Source organism: Nasonia vitripennis, chromosome 4 (genome assembly GCF_009193385.2).
Source record: "Nasonia vitripennis strain AsymCx chromosome 4, Nvit_psr_1.1, whole genome shotgun sequence".
NCBI lineage: Eukaryota > Metazoa > Arthropoda > Insecta > Hymenoptera > Pteromalidae > Nasonia > Nasonia vitripennis.
In genome coordinates this window covers 16702251-16730086 of record NC_045760.1, presented here as the reverse complement: position 1 = coordinate 16730086, position 27836 = coordinate 16702251, and the positions used below count along the sequence as shown (strand labels likewise).

Sequence of the window (27836 nt, the reverse complement as noted above, 5' to 3'; positions counted from 1 at the left end):
TCGTAAACTCCCTTGAACATGTAAACAACCTCGCGCCGCAGCCCTGTATACTTTCTTCCTTTGCGGCTTGCTCAATTTTGTATACAAAGTGCAGACATACGTACACATCTTCACATTTATCAGCGTAAGGCTGTCGCTCGTCGAGTTTTCGGTACGTCGAGCGCGCGTACACGCGCGGCTTATACTGCGTTTAACCTACTGGTCAACATACTCAGCGAGCGAGAGCAGGGCTAATCGATTTTTCAGCAGTGACTCCCGGCCCCGCGCGCGCCGCTCGCTCGTCGTTTGATACAAGCCGGCTACCTATATACATCTACGTTACATGGCATAACGCGGTTGGTGCGCGACGCGCAGGCTGCTCGATTGAATAATTGAGGCACGACGATCGCGGGTCCATTTACCTGCGGCGCGCGTGACAAAATCTTGGGGGTCGGGGGATTGCTTTTGCAGGATCTTGTTTGCGGACTCGAGAGGCCGGTCTAATTACCGCGACCGACAGATTGTCACGCAAGTATTCCGATGAGTATCATTATTCGTACTCGCGATTAATATGACAATAAAAATGAGGGTGGCGCGCTTCGCTGATTTAATTTTGATACACGACGACGAGCGGTTATCATTTCGACGTTTCCACAGCCGTATATTAATTAATACTCGGCGAGATGAGCAGAAAAAAAATGGATGACGCAGCAAAGAGCGAATAAACGTTATTGCACAGGGCTCGACTTTACAACTAAATAAAATAGAAGCGAAAAGTGGAAAGATTCGTATTCCCGACATGCATAATTTCGCGGATAGGCACATCGCACTGTGGATCTATAGAAGCCACAGTGTAGGCTCGCGACTCACTCGATACTATAGTTATCGAGTAAGTGCCGCTTTCTCTTCCTTAGTCATTGAAATGACTTATAAGCAGGAGAGGCTACACTGGCCATGTAGCACTAAGACAAGAGAGGCGAAGTGTCGCTCTTGTGCTTAGAGGGCCGCAGATGCATCATATCTGCGAAATAGGTACGCTTGATAGCGGCCTACGTGCATGTATTTAGTACAAGGCAGTATGTGTGAATGAGTATGACAGTTGGTCGGCAACGCTCGCGTGCGTAGTTTGATATTCGAAAAATGTTCCTGACGTAGGTAAAAACGAGAGTTTTTCCTGCGTGCAGGCTTCGGCCTGGGCAAATGCGGGGACAGAGAGGGCGTTGTATTTTTATGTCAACAGCGGAATGGTGTGTGAGTGGCTTGCATGTGCGCCCGAGAAAAGAGCTCGCCCTGTAGAGGCGAGTTCTAGAGCCGATTTTATAACTTTCCTCGGAGGAACGTAAATCGGCTCGAATTTGGATTTCGAGTGTGGACATCTGGCAGCGCGCAGTCCGGTCTCGGGCGTGCGGACAAGACCCGAACGGCCGAGTCGGACGAGTGGCGCGCAGTGCAGTCGGACGAGTGGCGCGAGTGGTGTTTGGGCTCGAGCGGCGTTTTGATTATTTGATGGCGGTACGGATCAGCGCGGGGACAGCTTCGACGTAGCGTCGGGGTTTTTCCCGAGTTTTTCTAGTACAATCAAGCCATTGTATGCGTGAAAGTATGGAGTGGATGTGTCCGTTTTTAGAACGATCGGCGACGATCGGGTCGGGCAGCGGCTCGGCTCGGCGAGGGTGGCTGTAGCGGCAGCTCAGTTCTGTTCAGGACACGAAGCTGATAACCTCGTGCTTGATTGTACGACGTAGATAACAGTTTTACATCTGAACAGAAATAAAATATTTGAATTCAGCTTCGCTCGTTTTTATAGTTCTTATAACTCCCTGTCACTTCCCTTTCACATGATAGTTGCTCACAGGAGTGACGACAATTCGTATCCAGCTAACAGCGTTTATAGAGGTGAGTGAGGGAACAATTCGTCGAAACTGAATGCCTTTCGCTCGTTCGAACAATTGTGAGTGCGCGAACACAAACACCATTTGTCGATATACCCCCGCAACGTCGATCGAGCACAATGTCGTTTCGGCAACTCATCGACTGAGTGTGTGTGTTCGAAAGACCAATTAGCGGGATGCCAATATAATACATGCAACGTTCGCGCGCAGTATAGGCGCATGACTATATACGACTCTTCATCACGTATTTGCGTGCGTCTGCAGCATTTAATGACGGATAATAGGGCTACGAAGAGAAATAAAATGGTTTCATATATTTCTATCGATTTTTAGAGAGCGCCCCGGGGGATACAGCAAATTAAACGAAGGTGTGCTCTATGTAGCTACTCGCGTGCAAAACGAGAGTATACTATAGCAGCAGTGGAAGCACGAGGGAGGATTTTTCGAATTGGTTTTTAATGTCGCTTTATAATGGAGGCTCTGAGAAAGCTTTGCGGATGAGTGTACGTTGAGAGGGGAGCAATCCAATATTTACGTGTACCAGGGCGGCTATTAAACTTTGATACGATTTGTTTTGGTTTCTCTGATTTTTTAGATCGATATTTTTATTTATGCACGAATCAATCATGGCTCCCTGCTAAGTTCATCTCAAAGGTTCGTTATTTTTGAAAATCTTGCCTCGCCACCGCGCTGTGCTTGCGTTTTCCGCACCTATAGACTGATTGATTCCATCGCCCCCTTCCACCATCTACTTTTTTATAACCAGCTGCCTTTATTTCTCCCTGACTCGGTGTATTTCCAACGTAAGATCCGAGAAGGAACCAGCCATAACCTTTCGCGTCATCAGCATTTTTCTTTCAGATAAACTGCCGCGACCCCGTCCGTGAAAAAGTAGGGTATGAAGAACCAGAACTCGGATGTCTATACCGTTCATAAACCTGGATCTTTATGTCTCTCGATTTAATCCAACAAATGTAAGAAAAGGTCGTCGAATGACTGCAAGAGGGAGTGAAATGTTTGTTCTAAGAGCGCTGGTTCTGATTTTGAAAACAAAGCCTGCATCGTTTCATCAACTTTCATTAACTTGATTGCGAAAGCATAATGTAACGACTGTGTCATTTGGAAGTAAAAAGAGAAACTTTGCAAAAGCCAAGCGCCTCCCCGGGCTAGAGAGAAACTCCAGTGCAGTATAAAAGGTGTATATCTACGTACATACAAAGGAATGTACCTTATCAGGTAATAGTGCAGGCCACGTAGGGTGGAGGACGACGCGGAACTGGCGGCGGCTCAGGCTGCTGCTGGACGTCGTGGCGGCTCTGTGTTTTGTGCTGCTGCTGCTGCTATAACTGAGCTTGGCTTTCTCTCTCTCTCGCTCTGCCTTCCTCTACCTCCTGCTTGGCTCTCGGTGCGAGGTGTGTATCTCTGCTATCTCGTCGGGCTGCTTGTCCGGCAGCCGACCGAGACTGGAGAACGACGCCCCCTCGCGCGCGCTTTTTGCAGGCCTACATCGGGACGGCGATAGTGGCTACTGCTTCTGCTGCTACTGCCGCCGTTGCTGCCTCGGTGCCGTCGATAAATCCCGCCAAGCTCGACAGCCCCCGCTGCTGCTGCTTCCTTCGGGCCGCTTCCTTGCTGTCGGAGCCAGTAGCGCTTGTCGCCGAGCCCATCGCGCCAATGCACAGCTCTCTGCACCGCCTGTAACACACATCAGAGCCCGGGGTGAGAAACGTTTCGTTGTATATTCGCTTTTCTTATAATATATAGGTATCTGCTGCGCGAAGGAGACGCACCCCGTTCGGCAGTGTTCTAGTCAAGAAAAAAAAGCGAAAGCACAGGGGCATGCATTATTGGCGAGAAGGGCGATTTATGGCTCGGGCGATCTTTTTGTTCGCCGCGTTCGAGCAACTTTCGATCTCCCGAGTGTGCGAGGGGGCCGCGCTTTTTCTGCGGCTTTTTTGTTTTAGTTGCTTTTTTCTGACTCATATCGTCGATGTCGCGCGGGCAGGGTCGCCGTTGAACAAGGAGGTTATTAATTCGGAAAGGGCCCCGCGCGAACTCGATTTAATGAATTGAGTTGCGTGTCAACTTGTTTTTGCAGGTCGCGCGAAATGCAACGGCGCGAGCGTTTCCTGCACGAGTCAGCCGCACCAAACAAACAGTCAATATTTTTGAGAAACTGCAGCAAAATTGATACGTATGCGAGGGAGCTCTGGCCGAGGCGAGCCGGAAGCCGTGCGGGTGTCGAGAGCTGAAATGACGAGCAGAACGAAAAAGAAAAATCGGCGAGCGACCCTCTTGAGCTTGTCAAGCGTCGCGCGCATTCACGCTGAATTTTCCGTGACGTGCGCCAAATCGCATGCTGATCGAGAGGGGTGGAGCGAAACGAGGCCATAAAAAAGCCAGACGCGAGGAAGATGAGAAATACACGGGGAGAAAGAGAGTCGCGCCTGCGCACGTGTATGCCCCAGAGAGAACGGGAAGCGAAACAAAGGCGAAACAAAGACGCGAACGTCAAATGGAGGGGGAGCAGGGAGGATTGAATATACCAGTGGGCTGCGCATGTTTCTGGAAACATAATTTGTCCTATTGGGTGAGCTTTTGTGTCGGTTTAAGGCTCGTGAGTCTGCCTTATATCCGTGCGCTCGTTTGTACAAGGAACATAGTTATAATCACCTATACGAAGCAGGTCTGACAGTATCGTATGCTCGTTTCACTTGTTTTGCGACTGTTTATTAAACTGCAAGACCATTTGAATACAGATCGTCTCGTAAAACGTTTAAAATTAAACAAAACACAACAAGAGAGTAACTCGACGCGCAACCAACATGAAGAATTCTCGGGTACATGCAGTTGAACAACGACTAGTTTTCGTTGAAAACAGTGTCACAAGGCGCTTTTTGCATGTTGGAAATTGGTTTTCTATCGTTTCAAACATATACATGATTTGAGGCCCAGTATTTATTTCGTAGGATTCCTTATAATACGATTATCTTCTCGCGGATGAGCTCATTGCAAAAAGATCGACGCATGTTTAGAGGTCATTAAAACATTGCTGGACCGTGAAATTCGCTATCTGCACTAAATGGGTTAAACACCGAGTGCATACGCGATCAGTTCCGGATGTCGAATGCCATTGACCGCGTGCGTGAAAAACGACGGTGCTATACTCGACTCGCAGGCAATCGGACGTGCGAGCGACAGAGAAGAGGCGAGTTGCACCGAGGAACGGCAGAATGAGAAGCAGGAAGAGAAAGAGGAAGAGAGGTGTCAATTAAAGTGCATTGGAATAATAAAACTCGATTACGCTGATATTACATGCTTGAACGTTTAGTGGCGACCTGCGCAGTTTGCTTTACCTCATATAACGCTTTTGCATGTAGATATTATACTGTGCATGCGCCCGCGTTTTTCTTGCATTCTTTTCATTGTCCTCGTTAACAAGGGAATTGTTATTGTGCGGCTCGCCGCTAGCTTTATTGAAAATCGAATTTTTATATAATAAGGGGCTGTTTATTGTATGAAACATTCTTTTGCTTTTCCTTATAATCAATTTCTTGTATGAACCATGATTACACAATATGAAAATGTATATATACCTCTGCGACGTATGATGTTTTTTTGTTCTTTGTCGTTGTTACATTACCGAATTTGAATTATTTAATAATGATGATGATGGCAATATTGTTAAAATGCACGTTGAGATTTTTTCGGTTGGTAACTCTTTTGAAAACAAATCGAAGGGGAAAAGTAGCTGAGGTTCGGTTCCACAAGCTATAAGTTTCTAACTGAAATACGCAGAAAAATTAGTTGCACAAGAAAACCGTGCTCTTTTTTTGAAGAAGAAAAGGGGCAGAATAAGCGTCCTTGCACACGTTCTAATTATCTTTTATCCGGCACTTTATTACGACAATAGTCATACAAGCACAGCCTTTAGAGGACGATTAATTTAATTATCCGCCTAATGCTTGACTAAAGCGGAACAAGTACACCTTTATACGATAACCTGGCTAATCTAGCTGCGAGCACTCAAAAACATGCTTTTACTTCCATTTGAAACCATGGGTTGCTATTAGAGACCTGCGGTTGTTGCTCAAATCATAGGCATAAACTGCAAAATTTCTAATTACCGTGACAAGAGTTGCTGCCGTGTAATCCCGTTTGCTTCAAAAAAACGAAATGCTTATATTCGTGTAATTACTCATTTTTACCAGTTTAATACGAACTTTCTAACTGGTATCCGGCCTTAAAAGCGTGAGTATTTCCGAGCAATTTACCGAAAAAAGTTGTGAGCGGCTTCAAGTGTTACGAACACAGTCTGAAAATAAGCAATAAAAAGTCTTCGAATCTCAGACCCCGTTTCCCTTTGACGTACTCAAGATGTTGTATCATATGCTCAACGTTTCTATCTTTCAAAAAACTGGTTAATTACATGATATCATCGAGTGCGATTAGTGCGTGAACTTTATATACAAAAGTTTAGAATACACGTACACATATGCCTGTATAAGTCAGAGAAATTTGAGTCGAGAAGATGCACAGTTCACATTGAATACGGTAAAATATATATGGTTTCAAATCAATAAAAATGGTAATCTGTGTCCCACTCACGCGCGCACCACGTAGAGTATTTCTTTCCGAGTAAAGGTGGATATCAAATTTTTTGTTGCAATCTCGACTCCGCTCGTTTTTCCTCGCATCACCATTTCCTTAAATTTCAAATTAAATTTCACGGATATCTCCAATCGCCAATCGAGCTTCTTATCAGATTAAAAGCAAACTGCTAATGAGACCATTATCGTCAAAGAGTTCGTCGTAAGACCCTTAATTAGCTGATCATCGAACGCGCTCCCGGTCGTTTAGCGAACTTTCCATCCCCGTGTCCCGCCGCTTCTAATTCCTCGACCTTTTCTTCTCTCGCTCTGATATCTCTTTCTCTATGCGTGTCCCCGGCAATATTCCGTTTACCTTCGTTACCGCAACACGTGCCTACTGTTGCTGTAGTCGAACGCGCAGCTTATGCGCGGCGCAAGCAAGCAAAGCTCGGGGTTAATCGGGCTATCGGGTGTCTCGCGAGCCTATACACGACTCTCGCGTTCGTGCGCGACGTGACGAGCCTGCGCGGGCTCCACGTAGGTATATGCTCGGCGAAAGAGCTGTGTGCACAACGATCTTTATGTGCCAGCCAAGGCCTTCGGAACGCCAGTTTCGCTTCCAATTAGGCGCGCGCGCACGCGCTGCTGTACCGCTGTCTTGCCAACATCGCTAATTAGAATGTGTTCGCTGACCAAGTTCGCTCTTGAGTTACGAGGCTTGGATTTCTCCACTTTTTCTTCCCTTTCGCTAACACACACTGCGCTCTGTCGCTATACTCTGGCTTTATTTCCTCATTTACGGGTTTCGCTCTTTTCGGCCGTGTTTGCGAACGGCGAGTGCTTTTTCGCTTTTGATTTTATTTGGCACTCTCTAATTATGGCCCGTAAGCTCTTCATCATTAGCATTCAATATCGCAAGGAAAATTAATCTACGAAAGCCCTTTGAGCGAAACTTGAAAGGCAACTTTGAGCACGGATACAGCTGCGATGAAAATGTGCGTTTCAAGCTAAAAACTTACACCCAGTGCCATAACCATAACTAGTGCTAACGAGGAGCGTCATCGGTATTAATTAAAAAATTTCCGATGATTAGTTAAACCTCTGTGACTATGAGCGAGAAAAAAAATAGTATAATATTTCATCAACATGGCTTGCAGCCTGTTTAATCGCAGCAGACCCTTAGACTATTCTTGCCCAAGAGTCACGCAGTTACGACATGTGAATCCCTCTGCGTGTACGATAGATGACGACGAAAGATGAGGCATAAACTGCAGCTGTGGCGACGAGGTGACACCCAATTATTTGCTTCGATTAGTTTGTCGGTAGATGAAAAGCAAACAAGCATACACTGCCCACGCGATTTAACGAGTGCGTGCGCCTCGCTTACTTTAGCCGCTCGTGTGTCATCTAGGGATGATTGGAAAACAAAGAGAGCACGTAACGTTGGGTTACACCAGCGAATGATATTCATCGAAACATTGATTTGTCAATCGAACTTCATCAGGCAAGGGAGCGCTACCCATGCCCGTAATTTTAGACGTTTACCGCGCGCATTCGTGGAATTATCTACAGGTCATGGTTCAAAAAGTGGAACATTCGCGAGATAATTGTTATTCCTATTATATTATGTATTGCTTGTAGAGCTCATTGTGAGCTACATTAACTATATACGTATAGGCATGAACTTTTCCTTGCGGTAAGCGGATTTCGAGCATTCAGAATTTCCGCACAGCTGGCTCGAAAGGGCTAACGCAGCTACTTTCGCAATTTCAATGACGCATCGCTCCCTCGAAGAACTCGCGACGAGAGAAATTTCTGGCTTGCCTTTCGCTGGTCCTGCGCATACCTCAAAATTCATTCAAGCTCTCAAGATTCCGCTCGTGCCGTCGGAGCACACGCTGACATATTTTGACGCTGAAACATATTTTTCCATAACTGCAAAGTTTCGCTACGGAATCAATCGGCCGCTGCGTGCCATAATACTGTGTAAAACAACTTGCCTGAAAGGAATTAAACTCGCTCTCGCAACTATAACACTCGGACTTCGTTTGAGCCTTTTCTTTCCATCGTTCTTTTTACTCGGAGTGCTTCCGAGGGAAGGGGTCGCCGTGAACTGCTGTATTACTCGTATCCGTCGCGCGATGCAGCAGAGAGACGAGTTCTCGGAAGTAAAATAAAACGTGAAAGTATGGCAATAATCCAAATAACATGTAACACGATACTCAACAATAACGCCATTGGCAACAGCTTTATTCACGCGATTCTTCTGGTATAGCAGAGCTATAATTTACACCAATTAAATATTAATTCTGTCCGCGGTTCGTTGCGCACGCGCTGACGCGGACCCATTGTGCTTGCAAACTGGAAGAGCTATAGGTATGTAGCTAGAGAACCGAGCGTATAGCGAACCTGTAGCAGTATGTGTACGTGTGTGTGTGTGTCGTCTACCACGAGTTGCGCACTAGGCCGTCCATTGTATCGCTCCAAGTCGCTCGTACAGAGTGTGTGTGCATATACAAAAGTATACAGCACGCCACTCGCGCGTCTATTATACTTCATGCGTTTGGCACTTTTGGCACGACGCTTTGTCGCTCGAGCAGCGATAAATGGCCGCGGCGATTTTCCCCGTACGAGGTGCGTATAATGTACACGTGTCCGCATGGCCGTGCGGTGACCGAATTTCATCAATTATTATCCCTCGGCGCGGTGGCTCGGTGGCACTGCTTATAGGGGATCTCGATATTCGCGATCGCGATTTCCGACGCGACCGGGCCGAGCTGATGGCGCGACACGCATATTAAATAAATTGGACAGAATGCAGCAGTGTACCGGTCACGAGGCGGCGAAATTCCGGTCTGAAAGCGCCGATGAATGGCTAAGCGGACTAATGGCGGATTATGCCAGTATGCGCGCCGTTGGTGCTGCGATGCGCTTCGGCTATTTCCTTGGAGGAGAGGAAGCTTATTTAATGGCTCGATGGAATTCTCGACATAGCTCGCGTTAATTAATTTGCCCGGGACCGAGAAATTCTCCAAACTTTGTTATTGGCGAGCAAGCTGTTTTCTTTTTTTGGGTTCTCCCATTTTTTCTCGATCGTATCACCAAGCTGAGAATAGTATACATACATGCCGTGGTGGGGCGCATTAGTCTCATGCATATTATGGCTAAGCAGTTTTGGCCGCCGCGCACGATAAGAATCGGTCATCAGCGTCCTCGGGGGAGCCATCGGGATGACATCAATCAGCCGAGAGGCGGCGGAATCGATATCGAAGGACCTCTCGGCTAATATACATCCCTTGTATTGCAGCTTGTATACCGAGGGTGGCTGCGTCATCGTCTCTCAAGGCGTCGTCGAGCTCATCGATACCTTCACAAATCATGTACACTTCGGACCGCGTCGAGGTGAAACACGTCTGTCAGAAGTTTCGGCTCCCAAGAGCGCGCGCTCCGCATTCTCGTTGGCTCTTCTCTACACGTTAACTGACACCGCCTAGAGCGCTTCTATCATCATCGGCGACCTCGTCGTCGTCGTCCTCGTTGTCGTCTCATCCACGTCATTTATCTCCACCAGCTATTGATGGAGCCATCTTAATGAAAACTTTGCAGCGGTCTGCGCGCCCTACCTTCGAGGATGATTAGCCGTATACGTCGTATATCGTATAAACTTCTGACAACGCCTAACGTCGATTGGCATGACGGCGTTAAAAAGTAATACCCCTATTCAATATAGGTACGCAGGCTTGCATTTCCGGTTCAGTCTGACGAGGACAAAGCCGCGTGTGTATGAAATCGCGGCTCTTGTTCGGCGCCATACGCACGCAATTATATATAGCGGCGGAGCGAGTTATCCGCAGTTTTAGTAGTGGATCCGAGTAAATTTGCCGAGCGTCGCGACGTCGGAATTGCTCCGTCGCCGACTCACCTGGGAGAGCGAGAACGAAGCGTACGGATGAATTAGAAACTGAGCTGTGCTCTCGCATCGCGTATACGTCGTGCCGGGATTGAAAGGGGAACGCGCTAACTATAGTTGTTATGCACACGGCCATTAAATAGCCTCTGATGACCATGGTTCCGCGAGCATATACCGTGCGCGCTCGCAAACTTTTGTCGCGCACCTTTCTTTTCATTGCGTATGCGGGTGCAGTGTTGCTGCTGCATTTTATGAAAGCACGCATTTTTCATTATTACACACGATTCCTCCGTTGGCGGCTGCGCGGTTTTTGTTCTGCGAGAGCGCGACGTGAAAATTTGCGACAGCGTGGAGCGAGAGAGACAGCGGCAGATATGAGAAAGGAATAAACGGCTGTTTCCAGGTTTCCCGTTGTATACAAAGCTCTGCGAACGCGGATAATAGGACGGAATAACGCTCTTGGGGTGCCGTATGACAATGAGAGTAGAGCCGTTGCCGTCTATTGTGCGCGGAGCCTGAGGCCGGGGGAAATTGTTAGCGCTGCCTTCTTGACACGCAGCTCCCGCGCGCCCCTTTATTTCCTGCATAATAAGGAGCATAAGATTTACGCTTCGGCGACGCTCTGCTGTTTCTCTTTTCTTCTCTTTTTCTCCCCCCTCCCCTCTCTGTTTCTGTTTCTTGCAGCTCTCAGTTTTATTACCCAACTCTCCCCTTTGTCGAGAGACATAATGGTAACTTCTCCGGGCTGTTAGTTGTGCTTTTGAATTGATCTCGATCGGCCAAAGCTTCTGCTCGCAGGTTTCTTCATCCCAGCATGATTCATGGGTTTGCGAATGAAGATATAAATGCACCAAGCCTCGTAAAAACGTTTCGCAGCATTCTAGAAATGTTGCAATTCGCTGTAGAGGCAAAATAATTTGACAAGCGCTCAGAAGTAATCCCACCGTCTTACTTCGTCTTCGCTGTAGAACGACGAGTTGGTAATCCTTGTCATTCCCGACATTGTACAACTCCGGCGGTGTGCAATGCACGCGTAGATAGATGCGTCATAAACTGATCTCAAAAGCATATGCGAGCAATGAGAGTGAATTTAGCTCGCGAGAGCTGGTATTCTGAGACCTTCCTAAACAAAATCGTATCATACGCGTGTTTTCTCCCGAAACTTTTAGATGCAGCGTAGCTGGTACGAGACGCGCGTAAATAGTACGACGGCGACGAATAATTGAGGTGGGAAGAGGCTTTTGAAGCTAGAAACAAATTACGCCATGGATGCAAACGTACTAGCAGTGCTTTCATCCCAAAAGAGAGTGCGCACACAGTCCGAGTTGATTTTGCGAACGTGTTTGCGGTAGTTTATCGCTGCAGCTGCCTGCTTGGTAACATTTTTCTGGTGTATAGAGCTCTGAATAATAGTGAACTTGTTTTAGAAAGCGCGCTTTGCGCCAGATGAATTGCCCCGAGCTTGACAACGGTGCCTCTTTTTATTTTCCAGCGTTATACCGTCCTTTATTATATGAAATCACGCCATTAGCATGGGAGACGGCGAGACGAGAGCTAAATCAGTTAATGGACTATAAATGTGGAGTTAACCAGTGGTCATAAAAACGTTTAAGAGCCATATTCCCATATAAATAACTCGAGCGAAGAATTTAATTCGCGGAATTTTTTCCCGTGACGCTGCTAGACGTCTTTTTCAGTTGGCTCAATTAATTTTTGTGGGCGAGCATAAAAAGGAAAAAAACAGCACAGGTTGGATGAAAATACATACAGTATACGCATAGATGTAGTCAAAGTCATTCTTACTTTATAGGGTCGTAAAATAAAAGACGCATTAAGTTGCAGGAGTTAAGAAAACTGTAATCTTGCTCTGATTCGAAGAGCTTCTTGCGCAGAAAATATTTGTAATCCAGACTGGCCGGACTGCGTTATGATAATAGATCTGGAAATTCGAACGACAATATTGCTGCGCGCATGAGCATCGCAGTTCCGCGCGACAGTCACAAAAGTCGTACGTGATTCTTGAGTCCGCGCGTGAAAAGATATAGAATCCCGCGCGCCAGAGGGGACAGCGACAGCCGGTCTCGAGTGCGTCACAATTGAATTCTTGATGTCGGGAAGCAGCACGTGTGTATAGCTACCGAGAGAAGAATCCGTCTCGCTCTGAAAAATTCCGCTTGCGCCATCCTCTTAGGCTCACACGATTCCACAAGCCACGAATCCTCTTCGCAACATTTTGCTTGTGGGTTTGTTTATTTTCATCGAAAGACACGTGCGAGTCTGGACTTTGATTCGCATCAGTATCGCAGCAGCTGTGATATCCCGTCGTATATAAACTTGCCCGAGAGAAAAAGTAGTTTTCTTCGAGACTTTCTGATTTACTCTGCGACCGAGCGTCGTTCTTCTCATTCTTCTGCGGCTCCTTTATTACGCGCCTCACTAGCTGGCCGTGAAGAAGCGGGGCCGCTTTCTTCGCATCTTCGCGAGATATGATGAGAACTTTCAAGGCTGGATGGTGCGGCTGGGCGAGCGCAGGTCTGAAAAACTTTTCTCGCGCGGAAACTAATCAAATGCACGGAGGATCGTTTAGAGTCTCATTTTTTCTCTTCAGCAGATGAGCGCGCCTCCGTAAAGTTTTCTTGGTTTCCCGATGAGTAAGTGTTGCACTGCAATAACGACGACGACGACGACTCGCGGGTCTGACCAAGCGCGCGTCGTACTACTTGTGGCGGTGTTAGGCTACAGTGTGCCAGGTTCACGTGCGTGTATTTACCTGAATTATTTAAGGCTATACGGTGGGCAGCTGTAGGTCAGCAGGCCTACATTGTAATTGTAACATCGATTTTCAAAACGACAGGTCCTGCGTCAGCCGTTTTCACTCCTGGTCAGGCGGGAGTTTGTAATAGAAGTTCGTTGATGAGGCCGCAGTTTCTCGTTACACTAATGCTTAATGCCCCAATCCAATCACATTTCGTTACGTAGTCGAAACAGGCTATCGATTTCTTGTCAGCGCGCAAACACACGATATTGATTAATTAGGACAAAAAGTATGAACTTCTATGCCAACGGCACGACGATAAACGAATAGCTCGCGTCCATTATCGGAATTCCAGGTGAACAGCGCTACGATCTCTCGCGTTACGCGCGCATCAGAGGTGACACACTATTCCCCATCGAGGTACAGTAGAATGTACGTGCTCTCATCTGCGCGGCCTCGTCTTTCCTGACGCGCTGGATCTCAATTCTCTCTCTCTCTCTCTCTCTCTCTCTCTCTCTCTCTCTCTCTCTCTCTCTCTCTCTCTCTCTACCACCCACACAGGCACACTTCCCATAGTATTAATTATTATTAATTATCTTCGGAGGCGAGATCGCGAGCCTCGAGACAGGAAATGTGTTGCACAGTCTGCTCCCATGTCATTTGGGTTTATCAAGCACCTGCGCGAGCGTTGGCTATACGCATATAATCTCCGGTAGATTAACGCGCGCCCGGCGCAGCTTGTTTAATATCGGGGCGCGTTCGTGTATGTTCTTCTCGACGGAGCGCAGGATTATCGCCGGTCATAATACGCGTGCGGCTTTAATGGGCTGCCAATGGCGTGTCGATGGGCCGCGCGAAGGGTTTACGATGATGGCCCGCCGCTACAAGAGTCTTTTTTCGAGTGCGCGGTTTTTATGCGCGCTGCTGTGTGACGCATGCACTGCTTCGCACCAGCTGAGTGCTCTGCGGTTGTGCGAAATATTTTTTTCCGATGCACGAGCGAGGTCAGTTTTTCCGATTTGCATATCTATATCGCGTTGTAGCGATGCGTCCGTACACTGCGTGGATGAGCGATAATCTTATTTTGCAGCCGCGAGTTGACGAAGAAATCTGATTGCTGCTAATAGATAACGAGTGCGTTTAGCGCATAAAACGGCTCTGCAAACTGGGACTCAACATTGATATTGATTTTTTTTAACGTTCCACTTTGGTTTATTAATACCTTTGCATCTTAACCGAGACTTTTAGCTGCATAACATTGATTTATTCCATTTCGATTCAAAGCTGTTGTAAGCGCGCCGTCATCAGCGCAGCTGATCTGAATTTTTCTGATTTTCCATCCGTACTCGGAGATTGCAAATACGCGCGGAGCATTTTTATTCTTTGTCCTGGAATACAAAATACTTTTGTCCCATTATACCTATAAGTATTGTATTTTTCTTAACACGTGCATGAAAAAGACCCGTTTCCATGCCTCTAAAGTGAATGACAAGCTGCTCATTTCGAGCGTGCGGGACCAAATCATTCCCTCCCGCTACTCATAAACACTCAAAAACACTCAAAAGTAATCAAATTTTTGAAAAATATTGATATTTTTTTAAAGAGAGTGGTTTACGACTCATAATGCGCAACTTACCATTCACTCTATATGCATGAAAACGGGTCTTTACAGGCACTTGTCAAAAAAAGTACAGTGTGCAACAAGGGGTGGAGGGCAATTTCTACCTCGGGTGAAATCGCCCTTTTCCCCCCGTAGTTGCACAATATACTATTTCATTTTTCAGAGCTAGCGGGACACGCCGTTATGCAGTAGCCGAGCAAAAAAAGCGACATTACGACAGGTACTCGTACAATCCTATTATTTTATTATTATAAAGAAATATTAATTTTTCGAAACCACAGCAACATATATTATATAATAATAATTCAAAGCACTCACAACGGTAGCTTTCACGCTGACGACCATAAAAGCACGCGTCGAATTTTAAGCTTGTTTCGTTTCGTTCACACCTGAAGCGAGACTTTTCTCGTGATGCCGCATTTCACTTTTTTTCGTTACGCAGCCTCCAAAAAGCTCTCGCGTCGCTCTAAACATCCGGCGCGCAGGTGACATAAAGCAGCGTTGTAGCTTGACATTTGTTCTCGTTCCGCCTCTGACTAGCGCCTATTAGTACGCACGCCGGTAGTGCGCGTGTGCTTCACGACGGTTTTCAGCCTATAGCTATACGTGAGCTCGTTGCTAAGCAGACTGGCTTTTTTCAACACTCGTGCGCTTTTGATCATTGTCCCCTGGCGCGAAGGAGCACGTGCGCGGCTCTTCGTCAATTTGAAAAACGCTGGAATATGGCGGGACGCTGCAAGCTTCTTTTCATACTCCCACATGGCCAATTTCGCGAGATATAATACTTTAATCCACGGAAGGGTAATTCATTTTATTGCGCGCGTGCGCGATCCTCTATTGTAATAAATGCGCTCGGGGGCCAAAGTTTATTAGCGTCCAAGGCTTTTTACGCGGAGCTCTGTATGCTGCGCACGTGCTGCCTCTATGTACACGTGAACGTAATAAGTTCGTTTAAAAATCTTTTACGCTTGATTGAAGTCCGCTCTGCGGAATACCATTCACCTTGGCATCGAGAAGAATTATTTCTCGAGAGATATCTAGCAAAGTAATCTAGCTGCGTATCGGAAAATACTCCCGAGTTCATCTAGAACATCGACTCCTTTCTTCTGTATAAGTTACTTTGATCCAGTCTGGATTTCCGACGGTCGAAAATTTCATACCTCTCCACTTTCACAAAGCAACCTGCGATCTTCCAGCCGAAAGAAGAGCCCTGGCGTAACCGTATACGCTGTGTAAATCGTCGCTTGGTGATTCCTCACTTGCCGTTTGCTCGCAAGCACAAAGACGTAAAGGCTTTCTCTGTCATACTACAATGAGAAGCAGTAATCCAGTCCTAGAGCTGGGAGCATAAAAAGTGAGCGTGAGAGGAAGAGAGAGATAGAGGGGGGAAAGCGCGATCAAAAGGGGGCAACAGAGGGCGCAGGCGATAGGATCTGTTTTCTCTTGCTATATACCCTGCGTACTCCCTCTCTCTTTCGCGGACTTTTCGAGCCATTGTGATGCGCGCGGCGTCGCACAAGTCGTAAGGTGCATCGCATCAGGACTCCGTACCTCTCTCTCCCTCTCTTTTTCACCCGGGCGCTCTGGCTGCCGGTGCTGCAAAAGTGCCTTCGATTCGACGAAGAGATCTCATTTCCTTTGTACTCCGGGACTAGTTGCGAGGTTCGCGCGAAAAGAATCCTTGACACAAAGAAGAATTCTTAACTGTTAAGAAAATTGGATTAAAATATGGAGAAATCCAAGCGTCCTAACAGTTAGGTTTTCAGATTTTTGAATTTTCGTAACTTTTTTTCCATCGCCGTAAAATCACTAGCACTTTATAATTACTTGTTTTCACTTCTTATTATCATTTAGTATCGCTCTGAGACTATTCGATGTTAAAAGATTCTTTGTTTTTGCAAAATATATTCGAATATATTCTTTGTCGTCCAGAAGACTCTCGGATTTACAAACCGTTCGCCGACTTATGCGAATGGAAGGGACGGATTGGTTGGATTTCTTTGTGCTAATTAAACGTGGAGTGGGTCGATGCCTGGCGAGATCAAGAAACGTCGAAAGTTCGTGACTCGGTCGCAGTGTTGATCATAATGGCGAGAGTATCGAATTTTGATGCCGATAGTGTCTAATCGTCTGCATTTACCGTTTATCATCGCGTCAATTAATTCTGAAGCTCATTGCACCGCTCGAATGGCGCTATTTAATTGTGACGTGATTTTCATTCGATTACCCGCTCATCATCCAATCTCGCTTCTGCATTAGCTCTAAATAATCCAAAGTTTCATCCTACTGAGGGTTATCTTGCGGCCCCTTTCAATTCAGTTGATGAATTATTCGCTTAGTCAACAATATAGATATGTAACGTGTCCAACGAAGTAATCCTCCATTTGTATATAATTTGCGTTTCCTCATCCCGCGCAGTAATTGTAGAAACAGCAGTTTATCCCGTTTTTCCGACAAAGTTCCCGCTTTCGCACTTTTGTATCCCCCATTGTTACGAGTAAACGCAGCAGCCATCGACTGAGAGTCGAGCTCACCGCAAATGCTCCGCAGCACCGAGTGCGGGCCGTTGCTGCGCATGCCTTTTAACCTACATAACGTTTCGCGCTGAAACCTAACGAAATATTCGCGTAAGCGCGGCAAGCGTAAAAGGCTTATCCGTTTTTTCGCGACGTAGGCATAACCAGGTGAAACTTTTATATTTTTGCGCGCCAAAATTTATGCCGCGACCATGAATCCCGCGAAGCCCTTTTTACTTTTTCTAGTTCGTAAATAGTTACCAGAGAATATAAACTGCAGAATTTTCTCTGCGAGTTATAGTTTTATAAGCTGGGAACAGCGGGCTGCACGCGAGTTGGCGATTGCCGTATTTTTCTTTGGGAAAAGGAGAGAGACCGAGCTTTTGTCGTGGCGCTCTGCGTGTTTTATTCAGTCGAAATACCTTGTAAAGTGTGCCTGGCCCTTTGCGCTCTTGTGTTTAGCTAAGCGCAAACGTAGGGAGTCAGCTATCGTCAACTCGTGCATACTAGTTTTAGCGTGTGAAACTGTTTATGCTGTTTGCGCATTCAAACGAGGGCCCGAGTTCAATATTGCGTACAAATTAATTGATCCATCGTAATGAAAATGCAAGCAAAAGAAAATGTACACGAGTGTAAATTTTAATCTAATTTGCGACTGCGTGTCTCTGCCGACACTCGAACACAGTTCAACAGGCTGGAATCGAATATTAATTGACCCAAAATCATCGGTTCCGACAAGTACACACTCCGAAGCAGATTTAATGAAGCCACGCATACAATCGCACTAGGGAGTATAAATTCTCCGGTCAATGCTGGAAATTTCACGCTACATCAACCGAGGCACAATTAAATCAAATCGACGTGCGTTCTCAGTTATATAGCACGATCGTCGCGAGAATGCGCGTTGCAATAATAATTGGGAAAGTGGAAAGCCACCCACTGCGCGCACACACAAAATTGAGCATTCCCTTGCGGCGTGATAAAAATCAAATAAAACCATCGCCCGTCCACTTTCTGGATGTTCCAACAGGCGGAAAAAATTGAATCACGTTGTAAGGGACGCCGGTAGCGGTCTGTGCGGCTCGTACATACACGCTCGCACGCCTCGCCTGCCGCTCCTCAATTTCCGGGGTGCCGCGTAATTGCGACGTCGTCGCGTCGCTGTGGCGAGCGAGCGAGGGCCGACCGACGCCGCGCGCGGCACGACGGAGCCAATTGGGTCAAGTGACGAAGGAGACAGGCCAAACGAGCATGCTAATGGAGAAACGTGTGCAAGAAGAAGCGCCCTCTGATACAGGTGCGCGAGATACATATCAGCGGCGCGCCGAACTCGATTCGAACTACTTCTTATACTCGACTTAGGTTCGACGCTCCAGGCGCTACTTACGAGGTATATAAAGTTTATTCGAGAATCTAACTCTTAACGCGCACCGGTGCGTGGCCTCCGGCCGCACTCTTATGAATATACGCTTTGCATATAACCCGTGCGTGTATGCGATACATCGCTTATGGATCAGACGCGCGCGAGTTCGGCCTCTGCAAACGTGCCTCGGCTGAAGCCACAAGTTTAACGACTGCTGCGCGAGGATAAAAATTGAGCAAAAGCAGAGAGGATGGAGGCAAAGTTGACACTCCGAATTTTTACGTTGGCGATTCCTGCGGCGGGAAGAAAATTCACTTAAAAGTTTACGTCGCTTCTTCGGGTGCTCGGCGACCTCGGAAAGTTAAAGATACGCCGTCAAGTGGGAGCTGAGCGATGCCGCGCAGGCATTTAAACTCTAAGTCATTCGACTTCTTAATCTATTTTTTAAAGTCCGGCACTTCGTCTGTTTGACATAATTTGACGCTTCCCGCAAGCTTAATCGAAAGCGTCCTCGAGTTAACGCACGTATAGCTGTCGTTTGTTTGAAAAATGACGAATAATGTTATAAATAACATAAAATATATTCTTCTTATTTACTCATCATGCCATGAGTGATAGCAACAAGCCAATTTGCGTCTTCGTTCGCTGCTCGATTGAGTACACGCACGTTTCAAACTTGCAGTCATTTTAGATTGGTTGGAAGCTATGGCATTTGTGAGAATCAATGTTCCGCGTAGTTTGAACTCGGATTTGATTGTGGCTTTCCTGTCCTGTATCTGGCTCTGGGAGGGTTACCAATCGAGCGCGACGATTTTCGCTACATTTCATGTGCACATCCATTTCGACGCCTCGAAATGGTTCGATGCGATTGATTTTGAACTCTTGGTCGTTTAAAAATATTGCTATTTTTACCATTCATCGCGTTTCTATTGCCGAGTACGCTACAGTGTAGCATTGTATTATTATCACACGTAAAATCTCCGGGACTGTCGTTTTTTAAGAAAATCATATAGTACGCTGAGAAAATAGAACTCGGCATGAAAAAGGCAGAGAGCACATTCTAAAACTTCGATGAAAAGGCATAATTCTAGGAGACAGGACGGCGCGTATGCCTATATGTGCTAGCAGTAGCGTGTGCATGTTTGCAAATAAGCGGTGAACCAATCCACCAGTCTCTCCAATCACCAGCGCATTGTTCACGCCGCATGCAAGTAATCGAGTAATTGGTTGATTGGCTCATTTTGCCTACATAAGCCCATGCAAGCGTATACACACATACGTTAGCGAGTACCACTCGAGAGTCTTCCTCCCTCACTTTAACGGCGACCCTCTAGCCGGCGCGCGCACACACGCGCGCTCTCTATGTAATTCAATCTTCCGCGCAAACCGATTCAATTTTCGCTTAATTTCGAGGATTCGGATGAACGTGTATCCTAATACCGCGCAAAGTTGGTGAGATGAAAGGATTTTCAAGCGAAATGGAAAAGTGAAAAGTGGAGAAGAGTGTAGTATGAATTTCAAGTATGAATTTCGCTGTATAGCTTTTTATTCATTCTATGAGCTACTTTCTTAGACATTCTATTCTCTGTTATCTTTGAATTATGTTATACTTAAGTGCATTTGTGCTTTTCGAAGTCTTATCGATTTCAATGCTGGAGGTTATCTTATTCTAATCGGATTGTGATATGCATTAGAAGTTGAAAATTTGAGGGAATGTACCTTATGTTACCTTATAAGCGACAGCTGTGTGTAACGAAATTAATAAATCTGTCCGACTCGAATTTTTACCTAAAACATAAAATGTTAAATGTCAATTAGTATCTGTATTTTATAGGTTTAAACATGCTGTTTATAACTACTTAATTACATTGAAATCATCAAAAAAGTTCAGTAATAGCACCAAGAGAAATTTTGGTGAAAACCGTTTTTTGAGAAATTAGTTTTAATTGATTTAAATTCTGAGTGCGACTGGCTTCTCAATTATCAAGTTCGCCGATTCTGAATTCAGCTTGTACCCGCGCACGCACATACGTGTAAGCACGGCAATTGACTATCCCTAATTTCCCTCCCCTATTATACTCGAGCTACCGGGCTCAGCCCATCGAAGTAGATGACGCTACGCAGCGTCGCCTCCCGAACAAGACGCCACCACCGAACTGCTCCGCGCATAAGTTATTCAGGCTGCGCCGCTGGAAATCATACGCTCGTCAATTCGTTGGCAGTCTGTTCTTGCCTGAATGCTGGGGTATTATCTATACATACATTGGTGTATGTATGCGCGCAGTGGGGAAGGTGAACGTTTCTGATGAACAGCCCAAACATAAAAATGTGAGACTTCTCTAGGGTTTTTTTTAGCATCACTCACTTACGGAATAATTTGTAACTCTGAGCCCTTGGGTAAAGGTGGAATAAGGTGTGCGTTTATAAGAAAAATGCGTTGAACTTATAGCGTAGAAAGACCACAGAATGTGGAAATTGTGGGTTCATCGCGGGAAATATCACCGCGTAACTCTATAAACAGATTTAATCCCCGTTACGATCTGGAGCTCCACCCGTTTTATTGAGCATTCTATTGATCCTGTAATGTGAATTCTTGTGTGTGTGTGTGTGTGTGTGTGTGTGTCACACACAAAACAGACACGCGACCATTATTTTGCTAGTTCATACAACCGCATTCAAGAACCAATTATCGGTCTTCCGAGCTATTGACATAGATACTGCGGGATTCGAATCTTTGTCTAGTTCTTATGTGATCGATTCTGATGACAGATAAGTAAGATGAATGCAAATATAAGTATAGTTTTAAGTTCCCAATTACGTGAGAAATTTCTTTGAGATGATTGCCTTTCAGCGTTAATTTTCGTACACGCCTAATTATACGATAGAGATAAGAAACGCCGAAGAACTCGGAGGCTTTCCTCGTTAAATTTCCAACAGCATTCTTCTACGCATAATTGGCTATTCTAATTAACTCCCAGATATTAAGCAACAAAGCAGCATCAATGTAGCTATATATAGTACGGCGCAGACCGCAAATCAGTCCGCCATTTCTCAAAGAAACTATTATTAGAATCCCATATAACCGCTCGCTCGGCCGTTAGTTCGTTCTCTATACTCTGCTCTGGACCTTCGTGACACTTGCGCGGCAAATGAAGATCGAGCGGCTGTTCGCGCGGCGCTTCCTCGAATAATACACACGCGACGTCCATCCTCCAATTCAGGATCATCTCCTGCATGTGAGTGAGTTTTGATCGTCGACGACTCGCTCATGTATAATGGAGGGGACCCGCTATAACTATAAACCCTATGCAACCGTAATGGTATCTCGCGAATGCAAACGTCGTTGACGTTCGCTGCAGAAGAACACGACGGGGGATATAATGTAGACCGCGCGCATAGTGTAGCTGCGACAGAATGAGTCTGCAATCACATGGAGCGGAAAATGCAATCAGGGATTTCCGTCCTTTCGATGGCAAGTGTTCATTTGGCGCATGCAGAAGCGGAAAAGCATCGAATCAGCGTATAAATGAGCTCTATGGTTTTGCATATTTTTTGGATTTCATTAGTCTAATGCGTCTCGTTTACCAGCACGGCAGACCCGAGAGCCGACAAGTGGTAAATTGGTTTCTTATAGAATCTTCAAAATGGGCGATTAGTTTTCTGTAGAACGATAAAGCAATATCGTATAATACGTCGTAGCTTTTATAGCAGCCGTATATCGTGCAGGAACACAGGCATATATTGCAGAAACCCAGCCTTGTATAATGAGCAGGGAATTCCGAGCTCCCGGGCCGGGATTTGATTTCAGTTTAAGTGTGCGCATACACGTGGTCGCGAGTAATTATCTTGATGAGCCGGGAATACGTGGAGGGGATCAGAGACGGAGCCACATAGGCAAATGCGGAATCAACAATCGAACGATCGGTCCCGGATTGAATTCTCTCTGTCTCCGCAGAGTGGCGCCGCCCCGCAGACTCCGATTGTCTGGAAGTCGTACACGTGCTACGTACAAGAGGAAGACCGAACCGCATGTCGGTGAGAAGGAAACACGCTCGGGAAAATCGCGCGTGTGACGAGCTGCTGACTCGGGCATCCTTGATCTACCTATAAACGTGCGTGTATACAATGTGTGTATTTGCTGCGTCGAGGCTCGCTTGCGCGACAGAGAGATAAGGATGTCGAGTTCATTTGTCAAGCTCTCGACCGGCCAAGTACGTTACGAGACAATGATGCCAGACAGACATAATAAATATGCGCGTGTGCGTATGTATTTTACGGGGACATGTACAATGCGTCTGTAGATATGTAACAAAGAGAGAGAGAGATAGCTCGTGTGGGATTTTCGTGCGGACGAAAATTGATTTATCATTTGCCCGGTCAAATTTATCCACGCAACTGCTTAACCTCGCTTTTTCATATGGGATTTATGGTTATTACCGGATCGGCATGCAAATAAGGCCGCTTTGGAGGCACTCGATTATACAAATACGAATATATTATGCGTGGAAAATCACGGCTGGCTATAATGCGGGGCAAGCGTTGAATTGAAGTCTGGTTATGAAAAACTAGAAGTCACAAATTTTCTATCTTTTCTTCTCTCAACAGCTGAGTTGTCATTAGAGTGTTACAGTTTGGATTGAATTACGTCCGCACTAGTAAACCTAATGAGATAATCACAACGACACGCATGCGTCATCAAATACCCGGACGAATTTTCATTGCTTTCATTTAACAAATAATCTCTCGCTATGTTTCCTTTACGCATCTAGCTGGCGAAACACTGATGAACGCACCGTTTCGTAATTCGCTCGAAATTGCAGATTTCCAGCTCGCAAACTGATGAATAACATCATTAAACTACATCATTAACAATGATTAATGATGTAGTTAACGAATTAAGCAAAATTTCTTTTCCCTCGCTTTATTTATAGTTTTTAAGAATGGAGAAGAAGTTTTAAACTCAAGCGTGAACTTTTTAAATAAAGTATGAAGTAAAAATATTATCGCAATTACATTGATGCGTTTGGTGAGCGTTTCAATTCTTCTTATAAATACTTGAGCAGGAAATAAATCGATTTCCGCTGGTGAAAACCATCCAATGTAACCACTCGTAGTAGCACAGGTATGCTTCATCGCACTAATTGACACATATTAATATTCGGTATCTCTATCGGAATTTCGTGAGTACGGTCATGAAAAAAAAATCGACGCAATTCCGTAAATGGGCGACACTTGCTCATGGCCTACAACGTATTATGGTCGGCGTGCAGAATCGAACTACAACAAGAATTGATGCATATGCATACACCTACAAAATAGCCAGTCACAATGAAAACGAGTTAATTCAATTGAGAGAGCTCGAGAGCGTCGAGGTTGTCAAGAACCGCGAAAGTCCCGCCTTCGAGCAGTGCGGGTGTAGCCAAGGGAATGCAGCAGTCCTTCAACTATCAAGACTCCTTGCTTCGGGACTATCTGTGTGTGTGTGTGTGTGTGTTGTAGGGCGAACGGGAAGACGGCGCTATATAATACATAGGTTGGGTGCAGTAACGATGTCGATTACGGGCGGCTGTACTTGTATGCATCAGGAGCATCTGTCCATCATTCACACACACTTGCATACGGTATACAGACATGTAAAGCTGTGCATTGTGTACATACAGAGAGTACATAGACGTAGAGGCGGGAGAGGGCGAATTTCCAAAGCCTTCGACGCTCCTCTCCCCTGTGGTGTATATGTATCTGCAGTGACTCTCTCTCGCTCTCTCTCTCTCTCTCTCTCTCTCTCTCTCTCATGCTTCGAGTGTCTGGCCTTTTCTCTCTTCCTCTTTCCATCCGTAGTCGCGGAACCACGGAGCCACGTCGACGCATATACATAGAGTCGTCAATGAGATACAGTCTCTCGCTTCTCTCTCTTCACAGTCTAGCATATCGACCGCCCCACATATTACCCCTCTCCCTTTCTCTCGCTCTCTCATCGTCACGTCGTCTCACTCAGCTCATACCCTCTCTCTTGCGTCAAACTGAAACCAATTGGCCCTCTTACCCGGCCTCCCGCTTCCTCTCCCGGGTATAGCTTTCCCTCTGTGGTCCGTCTTCACTGCTCCCGTGTATGCATATGCGTTTATGCATACCTCATCAGTCAAGTAGCTGCTCGGATACGTATAACACATGCACTCAGCGCGTGCACCTCCGAAACTGCTCGACGCAAAAGAGAGAACAAAATTCCGTCGGCGCGATACTTGCACCCCTACACAAATGTCTATTGGACGTAGAGCATGGCTCATGTATAGTACTCGGTGTATATACCTGCATACGTGTATGGAATACGGATGCATTGCATGAGCGTGTATCGGCTATAGTAGTGAATAGCCAAGGATCAATCGACTATGATTGGCCTGGCTCGCGCAAACCGCAAGACCTTGTGCTCGCTGCACTGAATATCGCGCGGATATAAAAATTGCGGGCGCGCGCGTTCAATTGTCGTGCAGTGTATAGCTACCGTGCGCAGCCGCATATGGTATAGCTGTGGGAATCAAGCTCGAGGATACAGGAGCGCACGAGTGTAGAGTGTGCGCTTGTACGTACACATGCGCCGCGTGGTCAGTCGAGCACGAGAGGGAGTGTTTCCATCGAGCTTTTTGATGGGACGCCCGACACGCTGCCATGTATAAGGAGCATAATATACCTGTCTACAGCTTCATTATCATGCCGAGAATGTCGCTGGTCTGCGCGTGTGGTGTATGTATGTGCAACGGGAAGCGAGGATCGCGGAAGAAATTTTAACCACGCCGCTGTCACGAGCTTATTAAACTTTTTGCGGCGGGTGTATTCGATTCTTGAAATTGCAACGCCTCCGACGCGACCGTTTGTCAGGGCCAATTAGCTGCGAGCCTGACTCGCTAATGAATTTAATTGACTGACGGATTGAAAGCCACTGCAGAGGACTGGCCGTTGTCCTACTTGCAATAAACGCTACATTTTAATGTCAATAATGATGAACCGTGGAATCGGAGTGAAAGGTATATCGTTGCCGACCCTGTGGTTTTGCGGGCTTTTTCTCATCAATCTAATAGCGTGCACTTCTGTGCTATGTTGTTATTGCCGCGTCAAGCAATTTGTAGAGTCTGGCCATAATGCGCGATGCTCTTTGTTTTCGCTCATCGCCGATGAAGATGGAAAAACGAAGTGACGCGTATTGACCAAAGGAACCTGTTTTCCGCAAGCTACGTGAATGATTTAATTGCCTTGTTGGATACATCGATCATATGCATCAACATACACACAGTACACTAGCACATATATAGTACTGTACAGACTAGTGGGCGGTACTGTCAGGTATACGCCGGGTCCCTTTTCTGACCTGACTTTTATTGCACCGAGGCAAGAAGATTCCGACCGACGCAGACGCTCATCAGTTCCAGAACGGCAGTAGCCAAGACAAGACCACTACTCATTATATTCACAATTTATACATTTCACATTTACTGTAACCTTGAGTCGAGCACTGATCACGCAGTGCATTTTATAATTGAATAAAGTTTACCTCAAAATAAAATATACATTCCTGATTTAACCAATAGGCCTCGTAATCATGTATTTAAAAATAAAGTACAAAAGCAGTGTCGTATATCGGTTGTAATTTTTTGAATCACAAATTGAACAAAAATATATAGTTGAGCTGTAGTACTACTTTTCTAAGGTATTAGTGAGAAACTTTTTACCCGTAAATTTCAGGGGAAATACTAAGGACGTTGTTTTAGTGGACCGTTGAGTAAATACCGCGATTGAAAGGGGTGAATATAAATTATATTGATAAATTTATATTCACTATAAATTGAATTTCAGGCTCTGATTCCAATCATATTGTGTTTTTATACTTAATATTATTTCCCGATCAGCAAATGAATGTTAAATCATCCTTTTTTGATACTATACAACAAAATAAAAAAAGAACTAATAAACAACATTAATAGACATATTTCACAAGATTCTAATTGCCCAATACATTTTTAAAGTACAGCCTATCAATGCTTTTTCGGCTTTTCATTGTCGGTATCTCAGCCAGCTATTTTGGACACAGAACTCGCGCAGTATCGTAAAATGAGATAGACACAGTTGGAGAGAAGGAGTGGAAGAGAGAGGAGAGAGAGTGTGTGTGTGTGTGTACAGGCCGTATTCGATCTTTGTGCCCGCGTGCTTACCGCATTTTTCCACAAAAAGTCTGGCGCGAAGGAAAGCGCGCGCGAAATTGAGTTAGAGGGGAAAAAGAAGAGGCTGCAAAGTAAAAAGCCACTGGGGGAAAAGTAAGAGAGCATTCTCTCGCTCCCTCCGTGCCCGCTTATCGATTAGAGTTCAAGGCTGTGTATAATCGCGTATACAGAGACGGTACAGACAAGAGCTGAGAATGGAGCGCAGGAATCTCGCTTTCCCTTTTAGGGGGAATGCGCGGAAGCGTGTAAGAGTGGCTAAATTGAAAAATCGCATTATTAGGCTTTGATTGAGCGCACCTTTAGACTGGCTTTACATATATACGCCATCCAACGTTATGTAATCCATTACATGTTCGTTTTTAACAATCAAATTTTTTCGAAAGTATCGATCAATTCTTACGTTAGTTTTTACCAAATTTCTTTTTCAAGATACGATCAAAACTCTGTTTTCATTCATGATTCTATTCTGCATGATGTAATTTCTAATTAATTCAGGTAGTTTATACAATCCTATTCATTTATTTGTATGGCCAAGTTTATTATAAATAATACAGATCTTGAGAAAAAATTATTGAACTCAGTCAAGTATAAGAATTGCTGATTTTTAGTTCAGTAAAATTTACTTAACTAGTTAAGCGAAAAATTATTGGTAACAGTAACAAAGCGATTGTCGAAATACGCACCAATTATATTTTTGGTTAATCTTACCAAGTGCTTGGTAAGTATAATACAAAAATGGACAAGTTGCCTACTTTTTTGGGAACATTCACCAAGAACTTGGTAAGATTAACTAAAAGTATTAGTTTATTGTTACTGTTAACAACTGTTTTTTACGTGTAGGCATAGCCTCTCGATCGGTGAAATACCAACAGTTCGCACATTGGCCGAGTGGTTGCCTCTCACTCAAACGTACGGGGTTCGATTCCTCTGACACCTTCCTACAATATTTCCAGCATTTGATTATTATTATTTATTAATGAATATTTAAAAAGGATTGC

The 27836-nt window shown here is 45.5% G+C and overlaps 1 protein-coding gene across 8 annotated transcripts in view; it reads right to left on the bottom strand.

Annotated features, from left to right (window-relative positions):
- The window catches only part of LOC100116596 (1-phosphatidylinositol 4,5-bisphosphate phosphodiesterase epsilon-1), a 120350-nt gene that overhangs the window by 26083 nt on the left and 66431 nt on the right, over positions 1-27836 (bottom strand). For 5 of the 8 annotated variants that reach the window (XM_032599048.1, XM_031929727.2, XM_032599049.1 and 2 more), the window contains 2 exons: positions 20348-20416; positions 3100-3566 (listed from right to left, as the gene is read on the bottom strand). The gene's annotated coding sequence lies outside the window, so the exon portion shown is untranslated. The remainder of the gene's footprint in view (positions 1-3099; positions 3567-20347; positions 20417-27836) is intronic. The other 3 variants (XM_032599053.1, XM_032599052.1, XM_031929726.2) reach the window with 2 other exon arrangements.